Below are 16,659 nucleotides of genomic sequence, written 5' to 3'. Positions count from 1 at the left end.
CCCATCTGGACTACCCAATGAGGCACCCTCTATGTCCCTCACTGTGTCCTCCACATCTGGTTCAGCATCCTGACTTGCAGAGTATGAAGAGTCAGAAGAGTCGGAAACCCGACTGAGGATTGTCTGCAGTACTTGGATTTGCATGGTGTTCGGCACCCTCGCCTCTGCTGGTGGTCTGTCATATGACCACCTCCTCTACCTCCTCGACCTCTGCATCTGCTGCATCATTACCTGCAGATAGACAGACAACACATTTCAAAGCATGAGTACCTTGCCAAACAGGCATACAGACACAAAATGGCCAGACACTCATACGTCACACAGTGTAACTGGCCACACTGTGAGCTGTACGTCACAGATTAGTTTAGTTTAGTTTAGTTTGTTTATTTATAAAGCGCGTCCGAACCCTCAGGTAACTGGGCGCATAATCATGTGCACAGCAGAGTTACATATCGTTACACAAGCAACATAATACAACAGACCGGGCATACATTAGTACAGATTCAAAATGTTTACATAAAGTACAGAAAATAGGCATAGGATAGTTACAGAGGTGAATGAGGACCGGGTTACAGGTTAGTCCTCAATCGGCTGTAGATAGAGTAAGCATTACTGCGGGTAGAGAGAGGAGGATATCCAATTATGTCGGTGAAAGTCTTGGTTGACTAGGCTCGTAGCCATGATTTTACCATGGCTCTGAAAGGCCAGAACGAGGTTTCTGATCTAATTGTAGCAAGGAGGGTGTTCCAGCATTGTGCTGCGAGTACTGGGAAGCTGGAGCCTCCAGCTGTTTTTAGGTTGTAGTTAGGGATCTTTAGTTGGTGCAGGTAAGGTGTTCTGGTGGGTCTAATGGGGCAATGTCTAGAGATTTGTCTGAAAGGTAACTTGGGGCAGTACGTGACAGACACTTGTGGGTGATGACCAGAGTTCTTAGCTTAATTCTGTCACGGATCGGGAGCCAGTGGACTTCTTTGCTAACCGTGGATATGTGCGCCTTGCGCGGGAGTTTGAGGGCACATCTTAGTGCATTATTTTGCAAGATCTGGAGCCTGTTCAAGTTTTTTGTGGTAGTACCTAAGTAGAGTGTGTTGCAATAGTCTAATTTAGATAATATCAGTGCTCTGGATAGGGTGAGGCAACTAGAGGTGGAGAGAAAAGATCTACAGGCATTGATCAATTTATTGGTGTATGTGGTAGCTGAGATGATAGAGTTAGTTTGTTTTTTTAGTGACAGGGTTGAGTCAAGGTATACACCTAGTGTTTTAACCTCTTTGGATACTTGTATGATGTTGCCATCAATGGTAAAGGATTGGTACCTTTGGTCCAGTTTGTTGAGGCGAGCCTGTGATCCTACGATAAGTAGTTCTGTCTTATCGTTGTTTAGACAATGACTGTGTGTAGCCATCCAGGCTTGGATTTCTGAGTAGATATCATTAAGTTTTGCAGCATCTTCTTCATAACTACCAGTGAGTGTGATGAGGACCTGGGTGTCGTCTGTATAGTTAGTGTAGCTGACACCCAGCTCGTCAAGACGGTCAAATAGGAGCTTTGTGAAGATGTTGTAAAGTGTGGGAGAAATGCAGTAGCCTTGGGGCACTCCAAATATGATTGGGTTAGGGTCCGCAGCCGCAGTGGGTGCGAAGACTCTAGTCGACTGTCAGATAGAAATGACTGGATCCACTCAGTGGCATTTTGAGAGAATGCAGCAGCCGAGGAGAGGTGTTGTGTGAGGATCTGGTGGTCAACCAGATCAAAGGCAGCAGAGAGATCTAATAAGAGCAGGATGGCCAGTTTTCCCTTGTCTTTGGCGTCATCCATTTGGATTTTTAGATCCAAGAGGGCAGTTTCGGTCCCGTGCCTTGGTCTAAAGCCGGATTGTCGCAGGCCGAGGAGGTTGTTGTCTTCCAAATGTTGTTGTATTTGGATATAGGATACCCTATCCAAGATTTTGAGAAGTAATGGGACTGTGGTGATGGGCCTGTAGTTCGTGGGAATGTTAGGATCTAGGTTGGGTTTTTTGAGCAGGGGTAGGACCCACGCTTCTTTGAGATTGTTGGGGACCACTGAGTTTTTGAAGGAGGAGTTGATCAGAGAGTTGATGAGAGGGGCTAACTCATTAGCGCCATCTTTGATGACAGAGGCGGGGCAAGAGTCGCCTTTGCAGTTGGACGGTTTAAGGCTGGCGATTATCTTGATTACTTCCTCTTCTGTAACTGGTGAAAAGTGGAAAGAGGGTAAATTGGGGGTAGTGTGGTTAGTTTTGCTGCTGGGGTTCTGTTTGGAGGCCAGGCTAAATTTTTTTGCTTCTATCTTAGTTTGAAGGAGGGCAATTTTATTGGCGAGGGCGAGCTGGATATTGCTACACCAGGCCTTGTCTTTGATGCAGTCCTCTTTAGGAGGCAATGGAGATTCCAGTTCTCTTAGTATAGAGAACATTTCTTTAGTGCCAGATTAGGCATTTTGTATTCTCAAGTTATAGATCTCTTTTTTAGCATTTAAGATGGCATATTTGTAGGTGGAGGCAGCTGAAGTGAATTTGTCTTTGGTGGAGAGAGAAGGGGCTTTTCTCCAGCTGGTTTCTGCAGTTCTTTTAATCTTGCGGAGGGCTTTTAATTCTGCTGAGAACCATTTGTTCGAGTGGGCAATAGGTTTGGCTTTTCGTAATTTGAGAGGAGCTATCTGGTTGAGGGCTGATTCTTAAGTATTGTTATATAGGTCTACTATGGCTGCAGGGTTGTTATTTTTCATGGGTAGGTTGGCTTTCCTGATAGGTGTAAGAAGAGGTTTGAGGTTCTCTATGGTGATTTTGCGGTTATTTCTGGAGATTATTTGAAGTAACTTGGTGGCATTGGCATTGGATGACATGCACAGTCATGGCTGGGCATATCAGTCAGTGCAACATGGCATGGTCAGCGGGTGCAAGTATGCAAACATATACCCGGACATGAGCGGCAGTTATACACATCAGTGGAAGGATGTAGGTCTGCGCATCATCAGTAATCCCATACCCAACATTTTCTTGTTGCAGCATGTGGACGTGTGACCTGCACATCTGATGACCCAAAATGTCATGCAGGCATATGTGTTGCAATGATATCCCCAACCAAAATTGCAACATTGCCCCCGCAAGATACATGGCTGGTTACAGTCACATGCCTTGCAAACATGTGTGAGGAGACTGCAACATGGAACTGACAAAGGGACGCTTGCATGGCCACTGCTCCATTGACACTCCATATGTGGAATGTACTACACAGAGACAACTATTGGCCGACCTCATGCATCTAGCACATACATTGCTGCTAATTCATGTCCACCAGCTGCCAGGGCCAGGTAATGGATGACTGTAAAAACAAGCACCCAATTCTGTGATACTGCTTGATTCATGATTGTCACACCCAATGGATGATATGCATGCACGACACAGTGAATGTGTACAGTCACATGTGCGTTGCATGCCATTGCCACACATACAAGCTGCACCATTTCCTGGTCCATGCAGAGTTGCCATCTTCCCGGGGAGCAGAGCGCAAGGCGCACAGGGGTGGTCACAGGAAGGTTCTGACCCAGACAGCTGGCTCTGAGTACACTGCTGGTAAAGAATCATGCATTCTTATGTATCAAATGAAGGGGTACATATTGAGAACACAGACACTGAGATGCTCATGATACACACACCCTCATGATATTGGTGTTGTCAGAGCCTTTAAAGTGGGGACAATTCATAACTGATGGCTCATATTGCATTTATAACACAGGGATAAGTCCTGAACATAGGTCATTTTCATTTTGCAGGCCGCCATAAAGCATCAGTTAGCTGACCACATCTACACAATATGACAAGAAAATTAACATGCCACACAGAAAAAATTCTAAAGAATGTATTTCATTTCCATGTCTTGTCAGTTCACGTACTAAAACTTTTCGTGAATATCATGTCATGGCTGAATATGGTGCATGCCTGAGAAGGTTAACTGATATCCTTGCAACAGTGCTCTAGTGGCTTATTTGGGACACGTACTCCATGCATCCCCTCTCCATCTATTTACTGTCAATTTTCTCAACATGCCAAACATTGCCAAATGGCTCATCAATGTTACTTTGCACCTTGATTAGGACAGCAGGATCCATCACGCTACTATGCAGACCGTAGTCCGTGCACAATCAGTGCCATGATATGTGTTCAGCAATGATTAGTGCGCTGCCCAAGCCACCGCCCTGTTTGTCAATGCGTCCATGTGCTGCCTCCATATGTAACAGCACAAATGACTGTTTCTGTCAGATGTGTCACAGTGCCGGCCCCCGATCTACCAGCACCCTGTGTGAGATTTCTCAGGGGTGTGAGCCCCTTGCTGTTCGCCTGGCACAATTCATGAATGGGTGGTGTCACTTTACATTCTGTGAGCTGGCAGCACCCTTTACATGACCATCATGTAAAGTGTCAGACATTGGGCCTCATTCCGAGGCTGGTGCAAAGGGATTACGGGCACCGGTAAGGACACCAGTGCCGGTAATCCTTTTGCGCCCTATTCCGAGGTCCCTTTGCGGGTCCCGCTAAGGCCGCCTGGTTTTACCAGGCGGCCTTAGCGGGACCCGCAAAGGGTCCAGGGAGCAAATAACGGTATCGCAAATTGCTGTACCGTTATTTGGACCTTCCCCATTCCCATTGAGCCCTATGGGGGCTCAAATGGGAATGGGGAATGGTATTTTCAATGGGGACTTACCGGTCCCGCAAAGGTCTGAATAGACCGGTAAGTCCCCATTGAATGAGTGCGGACTTGGTACCGTTATTGGAGGCAGCCATGGAGCTATTAGCGCCATGGCTACCTCCAATCTCGGTTTGAGGCCCATTGACTGTCTATAATTGAGTGACTGACATTGACTGATGCTTTGCATGACATTGGGTCTCATTACGACCCAGGCGGCCACGGAATGGACGGTGCCGGTAAGGGACTGGCACCGTTCATTCCGAGCCACCCTATTATGAGGTCTGCAGCGGGTCCTGCTAAGGAATGCCTGGTCAGACTAGCCGTCCTTAGCGGGACCCGCTAGCAGACCAGGATGCTAACAACGGGCCCGTCATTAACTGGTCCATTGTTAGCATCCTCCCCATTCCCATTGAGCCCTATGGGGCTCAAAAGGGAATGGGGATTAATTTTTACCAGAGCCCAGAAAAGGGCAATTACCGGGTCCGCCAACTGTTCGGAGGCACTTATACTATCACCTCAAGACAGATGGACAACATTGATGCTGGTTACTAACAAGAAATTGACATTTTTTGATGGAAAAGACTGGCCGACTTAGAAAGACTCCCTTACATGGCCCACGAGAGACTAGGTTTAACAAAAACTGTTATTTATAACTAACGGGGAACATCTACCTTTTACAGTCCAATGAGCTGATGCTGATGTTATGATTGCATTTTTTTTTTCTTTTTCTTTTTTTTTGAAGAAGGACATTCGATGGATGATGAGATATAATGAAAAAGTTTTGTAAAATAAATTAAATCATTGAATAATAAAAATAAAAAAAACCTGTCTCTTACTACACCGCCATACCATGCTATTCACTGACGGCAGGCTAGCACTAATAAGGGATGCTAATGGGAGCTCTGTCAGACAAAGCATGGTCCTGCTCCTTTGTGCAGGAATAACCCCTGAAGCATGCACAATGATGATGAGGCAGTGGCTTAGGAAATGTGGACCCTATACGATGTATCAGAAACTGGTTTGGTGCAAAACACTTTGGCCCTCATTACAACACCGGCGCTAAACCATGGCGCTATTAGCACCATGGTTGGCACCAGTGTTGTAACGGGTCTGCCATGGATCAATGGGGAATTACCACCACATTCCAAGATTGGCGGGGCGGTAATTCCCCATTGAACCATGGCCCTTCCCCATTCCCATTTTCGCCCCATAGGGCTCTATGGGAATGGGGAAGGCTCTAAGTACGTACCGCAAATTGCTGTACCGTACTTAGCACCCAGGTCCCTTTGCGGGTCCCTACTTTAACGGCTGGTGTAGACCAGCCGTTAAGGTCGGGTCCTGCAAAGGGACCTCGTAGTAAGGCGCTAAGTGTTTAATGGCTCTGCAGCCTTTTTTACGGCGCCGTTAAACACTTAGGGCCTCATTACACGGATGGCGGTATTAGCACATAGACCAAGGTGCTATTAGCACCTTGGTCCATGCCGGTAAAATACCGGCACCGCCTTGGTGGAAGGGGGAATTACCGCCCCATTCCAAGGTTGGTGGGGCGGTAATTCCCCCTTCCACCACTGCCCTTCCCCTTTCCCATTTTTGCCCCATAGGGCATAATGGGAATCGTGAAGGTGCTAATTACGGCACCGCAATTTTGCGGTGCCGTATTTAGCACCAAGGTCCCTTAGCGGGTTGGTTTTTAACGCCTGCAAAAAGCAGGAGTTAAAGCACCAACCCGCTAAGGGACCTCATAGTAAGGCAGTAGTGGTTAACGGTCTCCGTTACCATTAACAGTGACCGTTAACCATTACCGCCAACCGTGTAATGAGGCCCTTAGGGCCTCATTACACGATAGGCGATGGACCAAGGAGCTAATAGCACCTTGGTCCATACCGGTACAATGCTAAAAGCAGGCGTTAAAGTACCAACCCGCTAAGGGACCTCGTAGTAAGGCGGTAAGGGTTAATGGTCACCGGTACCATTACCGGTGACCGTTAAGCCTTACCGCCTACCATGTAATGAGGCCCTTAGTGCCAGGGTCGTAATGAGGCCCTTCATCAGCTCACTAATGTTCGTAACTTGAGCAGTAAGTCCCTACATTCAAACCCCCTGTTTGGGTGTTTCTTGTGGGGCATTGTTCCTGTCTATGAACATTAGTCACAAAATATGTTTTTGTGTTGGTTACTGGGCATGCTCAGACTGAGTTCCAGCCCATCTCATCTGCAATTGTCCTGAAACAAGGAGCAGCAGAGCCCTTATCCCGCATATGAGTGGCTAATATTGCTGCCATTTCATTCCATAATCCAATGAATTTAGATGTCTGGATACGTATGGATAAGTATGACTGTTTCATTGTTAAAGACATTTCAATGTTAGGGTAAGTGTTGTGAATAGTGATGTGAGCACCAAGCCATGTGTCTGTCATGTATTAACTGATCCACACATACAACCTTTTCATCGTAGACTTCAGAATCGAACATAGAGCTCGATGATCATTGTTTCAATTCCCAAATGCAGGTTGATTCAAGGCAAAGCATTAAGGAACACTAATTGGTGCTAGTCATTCCCTTAGCCTTTCTAATAGGGTTATTTCGAGACAATACACTAGGAGTGTACCAGACTGTCCACCTTGAAAAGATGACCCGCTATCAGCAAATTATTAAAATGGTTGGTCTAGTGTCACCGCTTGTGATATTCAAGTCAGGTTGTTTGAACATAATGCATGCAACACAGGGCAGTGGTCCATGGGCAATCAGACCCCGGGAGTCTGGTCACACCACAGTGGGCCTCACTGCAGGTCTGGTGGGCTGGAAATAAGGGTGTCGGTAGCAACATTCGGGCACCCTTTCCAGACCTCCAGACTACGAGATTGCCTGCAGGGGCCGGAACTCCCAGCAGGTCTGACCGGAGTACCGTTAACAAACATGCCGGTGCTACCGTTGGTGGTCAGTCATAATGTAGAATGCAATAATGTAGAACGTCAAAATGTCGATTTTTTTTTTAGAAAACAATAATGTCGAAAAACAATAATGTCGAATTTTTTCTACATTTTTTAGAAGTTTTTCGGAAAAAATAAATAAATATATATATAATTAAAATGTGTTGAGTATGAGGGGTGAGAGGGGGTTTGGGGGGGGGGACCCCCCTAGTAAATGATACTCTTCTTGTTTATTTATTTATTGATAGTGCTAATTGACATTTTTTGTTCGACATTTTTTTTTCTAAAAATTGACTCTTCATGTATAGGTTTTCGACATTATTGTTTTCTACATTTTTTTTTCTACATTTTTGTAAGTCGACATTTTTTTTTCCACATTATGACTATAAACCCTACCGTTACCTATTCCTGTGGAGTCGGGAATGGGGATTTACAGTTTCTGCCGCCTGACATCCCGGCCCATCACCACCTCTAATACCAGTGGCACCGGTAAATCAGGCGGCGGAAACGGTGTCATGAGTTTGTCGGCAATCCACCAGTTGCACCGGTGGTTACCGCGGACCTCATCATGAGTCCCAGTATGTTAAAACGAGCAGCTGGAAATGCATTCAGGCAAGGCCTTCCATAGGAGTAGGTGGCAGAAGAACCATGAACTTCAGCAGCAACAGCATTGTTTCTACATCAGATATCCTTTGTACAGTATGTGATGGACATTGCAAAGAGACTGGCCCCATTAGTTAGCAATGATTCATTGAAATTGAGTATGCTTTTTTGCATGACACAGATGTGTGGCTTGGGCATGATGTGTGCCAGTCAGGGGGGCACAATCTAGGGTTTTGCACTGGGCACCAAGTTGGCTAGGAATTGTCCTGCATACACATACTGGCACAGCTGTGAAGGTTTGTAGACAAAGTTGTGTACTGTACCACACAAGGAAACCACCCAACCACCTCCCAGACACAGTTCATGTGACAGGACATACATTGGCCATGGATGGCTGCCAACTGCAGCCCACTGTACTACAACACATATGTGAGCTTCTCATCCATAATTGTCTACACATACCATACACACAAATGCCACTCACCAGATGTGTCCATATAGGTGTCCATGCCTCCCACGCCTTGCACCTGCTTATTGCTGATCAGTCCACTTGCAACCTCTTCGAATGGAGTCTGCTCCACTTCCTCTGGTGACCCACCTCCATTATCCTGGGCAGAGACAGGGTTGTCACTCAGCTTCTGCTTGGTCCTTCAAATGAGGTTGTTCATCCACTTTTGGACCTATTTAGCAGTGCGCCTCTCCACACCACATGTGTAAATGTGTTGTGTGACCTCCTGCCACTTCTCCGTTCCATGGGTCGGAGTATGGGTGCTGCTCGCTGAGGGGTAGAGCTTTACACAGTTTCATCACATATGTTATGAGGATTTTAAGTTTGTCAGTGGACCCTAGTCCTTCAACTGTGCCTGATCTTTGAGCAGTGCCTCCTCCTGCTCTGCAGGGCATCCCCTCTTGGCCCTAGTGGCTCTTGGTGTTGCTGGGCCAACTGTAGGCCTCCCACCATGTCTACATCCAGGTGCCGCGTCACCTGTGATCTGAGGCTCACCACGTCCTCCTCCTGGGCTGGGGCACATGTCTCCTCACCACGTCCCATCTTCTCCCTTTACCTGTTGGATCCTTCCTACTCGTGGTGCAGGCATAAACCCAAAAAAAGCGGTGCGATAAGCAAAGGCACCCCAAAAGCAAAGAAATGTGTATGCGATACACAGCTTCCAAAAATGAAAAATGTGGCATGCGATACGCAAAAGCACCCCAATAGCAAAAAAAATGCATACACGATACTCAGAAAGTCTACCAATGAAAAATATAACATACGCAAAGCACCCCCAAATGTGTATTAGCAAAAGGTGAACCTCAGACTTCGTACCTTTTCTTGCACAACCATTGATTCACGTTGCACTTCTTAAATATCCCTGTCTTTGCTGTGTACCGCACACGCCGTGCAGGCATGCTGCATGCAGCGCATAGCATGGAACTTACACGCTAAGGCACTTTGTGCTGTTTTCCGCGCTGCCTCATATACAACTTGCTCCTTCCTCTGTGCCATTGTCTGTGCCTCGTCATGCCCATTTACTGCCTCCAACCTCACCAACTGCTGCTGCATGATCGAGTGCTAGTGCCTGCTGCCCACCAGCATGGTTTGGAGTGCCAACTGTCTGAACATAGCCTCTTCTCCTGTGTCAGCCTTGTGACCACCTCATTTTACTTCTCTGGACTTCCACCTCTCCCTTCCACCCCCACCACAGCTCCACAGCACATTTCCAGGACCCAGCTAAGCCACACCTGCCTCGGGTTTTGCCATGTCTGCACCTTCTACCTCGTCTCCTTCGAGCGGTACCCCCATGTCAGCGAGGCAGAGGGCTGCCAACTTAACCACCACCGAAGTTGGCATCCATGTGCAGTGGGTCCGAGACAATGATGACGCCCTCTTTATGCAAGCTGGGACACGACCGTCACAAAACACTGGGAGGACCCCAAGACCTGGAGACATTTGATGCAGTGGCACTGTGCCGTCTGCCTCCAGATGTCACCTAACCAGCTGCAGGTCCTCGAGAAGTTGTACCCAGCACTCCATTCCCAGATCTGTGAGTGGCAAGGACATCTGAAAGCTGCTGGTTAGTACCCATGTGGTGCACTGCTCTACAGTGTATGTGTTTGGTGCATGGGCATGCATGATTGCAGGCACCCCCTTCTGTATAAAGCATGTGTGTTGCAGTGATCCACAGCGGCATGCAATCTCCTGCCAATGCTGAGGGCGATGGTGATGGCAGACATATGTTGATTGGAAATGTGTTGGTATATGCACTGTTTGTCCTTGGTGACTTGGTGCACTCGTGTACATGCAATGTGAGTTTTTGAGAACAAGTGCTGAAACAGCACGGATGCCGGGTTACGATGTGGCCATATGAGGAACATGCATGCAGGGCGGCTCTATGTGTTGCACATCTGCAAGTGAAGCCATCCACACACATCCGCTGAGAGTGCCACATGTGCATGGATGTCCACAAATGTCATGTTGGTGCATTGACCTCTCAGGGATGGGGATGTTCCATCTCACTGCATGAAAAGCCAGAGTTGACTTGTGACCCTGAAATATATTTGTGCTGAAGCCAAGAGCATAATTCTTTTAAATGTGTTTTTGGCCACACGACAATGTGCTGGTTTGACATGTGTGTGTATCATGACTGTGTGTCATCATTGTCCCAACACTCCTGTGTCAGTATTCCCGCTGATTATTTATTTATTTATTTATTTATTTATATTGCACCAAAAGCCCTCAGGCATCGGGCGCACACATAAAGACACAGGGCCTCATTCCGAGTTCGGGGGTAACCACGCCGCTATTTGCGGCATGGCTGCCTCTGAACTCGTCCAAACTCCGGCCTGGTGAATGGAGTAATTACCGGTCCATTCCGAGGTCGGAGGGACCGGTAATTCCCCATTCACCAGGGCCATTCCCCATTCCCATTTGAGCCCCCATAGGGCTCAATGGGAAGGGGGAAGGCGGCAATAACGGTACCGTAAATTACGGTACCGTTATTGACCCCGGAGTCCCTTTGCGGGTCTCGTCCTTAATGCCTGCTAAAAGCAGGCGTTAAGGAAGGACTCGCAAAGGGAACTCGTAGTAGGGCGGTAAGGGTTTACCGGCACCGGTCTCCTTACCAGTGACCATTAACCCTTACCGCCCTACTCGGAATGAGGTCCACAGACTTACATAAAGGAACAGGACATCATTGGGTCTGATTACGAGTGCGGCAGTAAGGTGTCAACAGCACTGGTAAGGATGCCGGTTCCGTTAACCCCTTACCGCCGTATTGCGAGTTCCCTTAGCGGGTCCCACTAAGGCCGGCTGGTTTTACCAACTGCTCTTAGCGGGAGCTGCTAAGGGACCAGGGAGCTAATAACGGGCCCGCTGTTTGCGGGCCCGTTATCAGCTCCCTCCCTATTTCCATTGAGCCCTATGGGGGCTTGAATGGGAATGGGGAATGGTTTTCTGAATGGGGATTTACCGGGTCTTCCAAGGTTGGAATGACCCGGTAAGTCCTCATTCAGGGAACCGGGACCCGGACTCGAGTTTGGAGGCTAATAACACCATGGCTGCCTCCAAACTCGTAATGACCCCCATTGTCTACCTAAATCATGGTACATATCTTCTGGGACTAATTCCTTCACCTAAATAAGTTTGTTTTCAGGGCTTCCCTGAACATTGTGTAATGATTTTCTTGTCTTAGCTTTGTTGGTAGGCTGTTCCATTTATGAGCTGCTTTCACCAGAAATGCCCCGCCTAGGCCATTTGACCATTTAGACGGGGGACATGAAATCTGTCCCAATGCCTCTGATCTTAATGGGTGCCTTGGTACATACTGTGTGATTTCTTCTTTTAGGTAGACCGGGGCCTGCCCAAATAGACATCTGTGAGCTATAGTCATAGGGCCTCATTCCGAGTTTGGAGGTAAGTACCGCCCATTAACGGCATGGCGCAAATAGCGTGTCTGAGCTGGCAATAGACCGCTAAAAGCGCACTATTACGAGTTCGCGGGCACAAGCTTTGTGCCATGCCGGTAATGGATGCAGCAGCATGCCGCAAAAGGGCCCAAAAAAGCCCCTACCGGCACAAACCGCACCATAGACAACATGGTACAAACATTACCACCATACAGCAATGTGGCATTAGCGGTGACTGTAAATAGCGGTCACCGTTATTTACGCTCACCGTTAAATTGCAGAACCAGAAATAGCATCATCGCACAGGAACGGGAAGGAGCACGGCGGCCATCTTTAAAAACACAATCCATTGCTATCCTCACCAGACAGCACCCCTGGCACACTGTTGACCTACCGGAAAGAAAATACAACTACTGAGGAATGCCCAAAGCTCCAAAGAAGGGAGCAGCCCACCTCCGAAAGGAGCGGTTCAGCACAGATGAGCTGCAAATGCTTGTGGATACCCTCGACGAGCATGCTGGGACTGTTTTCAGCAGCAACATGCGAAGGGAAGCGGTGCTGAAAAAAAAAAAGAAATCTGGGCACTAATATGCCAGTATGTGAGCGCTGTGGGCAACACCACCTGCACCATAAAGGATTGCCGCAAAAGGTGGGACGACCTGCGGCTGAGGGTGGGGAGCATCCTCTCTGTGAACAGAACCAGGCCTTGGAGACCGGAGGAGGCCCAAGTTCGCCAATCAAACTCATGCCGTGGGAGGAGACATGTGCGGCCATGATAGGGACAGAATCCATTGAAGGGGTCGGAGAAATGGAGTGTGGTGCGACGTTATCTGCTGATGGAGGTGAGTGTCCAAAGTCTGGCCAAGGAGTCACGGCATGGTCGGCCACACACACACCCCCTGTAAATCATTCTGAAGCAAGTGAGCCCCAAGCCAGTGCCAGGTGCAAGGCCGTAACGTATATGACACATACCACACAAAGTTGCCCATCCATGAGGCACACAGGGTAGCTGATGTAAACAGTGTGCATGTTAGACAGCACAGTACCCAGCCAACATGGTGACACCGACATATGCATGCATTTACCATCCAAGTATGGAATGATGTGCCGTTCGCCACACAAATGCTGATTACCCACAATTGTCTGAATGTGCTATCGTAGCCATGTATGAATGCTGGCTCTCCAAACATCACTCATGCCGTCCCTCTCTTCCACCCCCATTGGCAATGAGCATGACAGTGATGAGCAGGAGAGCAACCGACCCAGCACTTCCAGGGGCCAGGGCAGGGGCTGCCATCTCCCAGCGACAAAGAAAACACCTGGACGTACACCACCAGTTCCAGCAAGGCCTGTGGAGGGTCCACCACCCCCACCCCTCCGTGCACTGGCTGCAGATACATGCCCATCGCCAGGCTCCGAGGAGTCCAGTGTGGCTGGGTAGGTGGCAGCCACGGCCTCCCTCGAAGTTGAGGACAGTCCCAATGCCATCTGGGGAGCGACTGAGGACGACACAGTGGACGTCCTGCACACCCCTGAAGCCTACTCAAACCCCCAGGTATCCTTTAGTGACTCGGTTGAGACCGACACACAGGAGCAGTCTGTCCAAGGAGCAACACAGGCACATGGCAGTCCTGTGCCCAGTTCCCTTGAGGAAGCGCCGGCAGGACATGTCAGCCCGATCCCCAGCAGGGCCACTGCTTCATCCAATGCACAGCGGGCTGACCAGTCACATCCCTGATTACAGAATTTGTGCAGGACAATCGGCAGGCCAGGGAGGAGTGGTGTGCTGAATTGAGGGCACTGGGCCAGTCCATAATGGAAAGCACCAACCGGCTCTGCGAGGTGCTCGGCCGCATGGCCAATGCTCTGGAGGCTGCACATCCTGGCCAACAGCCTCAGCATGAGGACACCCCTTCAACGAGAAACTCCACCCAGACCAGCCCACTCCGTCAGTCACTCCATGCACTGCGACGCCGGGACATGCCTCCCCCTGGCTCCGGGAGCGCAGAGTGACTTTACTGCCAGCCACATGTGGGCTACGTGGACCCTATGGGACTAGTGTGGGGTTGTTGTGGTGGGAGGGGGTGGGGTGTGAGGGTGTGTTGGGGAGTTGTGGGAGAGGGGGAGAGGGGTGAGGGTGTGTTGGGGAGTTGTGGGGGAGGGGGGTGAGGGTGGTAGAGGGTTTGTTTTTCACGTTGATATTTCTAAATTCAATACACAGGTTGTTCATTAAAACAATTACCAGAGTTTACATTCATCATTGCGCATGTGTCATTTATTCTTGCACAGTGCATAGTGTACATGTATCCCCACACCCAGTGCCCTATGTCCTAACAATATGTCACCCTCTGCTGACTTGTGGGTTAGAAATATTGTGCAATCAAAGACTGCCGCAAGGCACGTCCCTCCTGTGCATCGGCACCGTGATGAAGTCCTGCCACATTTTCCTCCTCCCCTTCATCATCATCAGGTGGTAACAGTTCCATGTCAGGGGCGGGGGCACGTTCCGACGGATACACATATTGTGCAGCATTACACATGCCATGGTGATCTTGGCCACCTTCTCATGGCTGTAGAGGAAAGCCCCACCCGACCGGCTGAGGCCGCGAAATCGTGCCTTCAACAGGCCAAAGATCTGCTCTATCACCACACGTGTACAGGTATAGGAACAATTTTAGTCCTTCTCGTGCCTGGTCTGTGGGTTTCGGACAGGGGTCATGAGCCATGGCTTCAAGGGATAGCAACAATCACCTGCATGAGAGTGGAATAAAGGTAAGTGATTGCACAATCGTGTAGGACAACTGTATTAGTCTCACATGGAAGAAGGTAATTTGTGCGCACACGCACAAGTCCCTGGATGCATTGACCCCATTTCTGGCCCCGCAATGTGCCCTGTGCAATGGACTAATGGTGTGGGTTGTATCTTCAAGATGGGTCATGGTGTGCACTGACATCAACATTCCACCCAGGTGAAGTGTGCATCCCCGCCTTCCCACCCAGGTGGAGTATGCAGCCACCCACCTCACAACCCCAATGCACTGCCATGCCCCAGTCAGGCAACTCACCAAGCAGCCAGGCACGTCGTCCAGCATGTCGCTCCATGTAGCGTGGTAGTGTGGAGTTCTGCAGTACCAAAGAGTCATGAGTTGATCCTGGATATTGGGCACAGCAATGTGTGATGATCTTGCTGGCATCGCATACCATCTGCACATTGATGAAGTGGTATTGCTTGCGGTTGCGATACGCTACCTCCATGGCATGCGGGACCACCAACTCCACGTGGGTGCAGTCGAGGGCACCTACACAATTTGGCATATCTCCTGGGGAGTCCGTGGTAGGGAAATGTAGCCCCTTGTATGCTCGAGATGGGCATCCAGCACTTGGTTCTGTATCCGGGAAAATAAGGGTTGTGATATGCCATGCATGTGCCCCACTGTGTGCTGATAGGTGCCTGTGGCAAGGAAGTGGAGCACAGACACTACCTTCAGTAGAGGGGGGATGGCAGTGCGTATTTCTATGAGGCTCACTATGTCGTTGTGTATAAGGTCCACTATGGTGGTGATGGTGTCACGGTCAAGCCGGTACAGGGTGTGGATCTGCTCAGGTGTTAGGTAGAAGGGGGTGGCTCTGATGCGAGGGATTGGGGGCTGCCGGCGTGGTAACGGTGGCTGCACTGGTGGGGCATGCTGGGCCTGTCTCACCCTCCTTCTCCTCCTGCGTCTCCTCTGTGGTGGCGGCTGTTGTTGTTGTTATTGTTGTTGAGGCATTGCAAGCAGGGCCTCCAGCTCCAGTAATGCTAGTACTATTGGTATCATCTTGGTGTGGGAGGGGGTGTGGTGTGTGGGTGTGCTCCTTTTGTACTGGCCCTCACTCCATTGCCTCCACCTGTGCTGATTGTGTGCACCTGTGGCATTTGAAGACACTGCTCAGTGTCTTGAAATAGATCCTGTCCTCTACAGTCAGCCAGTGGAGGGGCTTTCTGTCAGCCGTGAAGTGCTCTCTCCTTGTCTTATTACTTACTATTCTGACATTGTTGTTTTGAATAGTCTGACAGCTTACTATGCACCCCTTGCTTGCACCTATCAGAACTGCATTGCAGTAATCGAGCTGGGATAGTATTGTGGCCTTGCTATGGTTGCACTATTTTCCTTGCTCAAATAGGGTCTGATGGATTTAGGAAGATGCAGTAGTATTGGCAATTTTTGTTAAGATACGTAACCTGTGCTTCTGCGCCCATTGAAGCTTCCAAGAATATCCCCAGAGTTTTCACCATCCCTGCCACTGGGATGGGGGAGTCTTTGATGTGGAATGACTTGAACTCTTGACTTAACTTGGCTCGGGCTTGGTGTGAGACGAAAATCATCAGCTCTGTTTTGCTCACATTTAAGCACATCGAATTCCTTTCCATCCAGTCTTCAATGATATTATATAACATTGCCACCCTGGTACTATCACTGGTGTAACAGCCGTTCAACTCCATTACCAACTGGGTGTCATCTGCATAGTTTGGAAAAT

This window comes from Ambystoma mexicanum, chromosome 1p (assembly GCF_040938575.1).
Source record: "Ambystoma mexicanum isolate Mex_15411 chromosome 1p, UKY_AmexF1_1, whole genome shotgun sequence".
Taxonomy (NCBI): Eukaryota; Metazoa; Chordata; class Amphibia; order Caudata; family Ambystomatidae; genus Ambystoma; species Ambystoma mexicanum.
The sequence above is the reverse complement of the archived record's forward strand: the minus strand, read 5'-3'. Positions refer to the sequence as shown.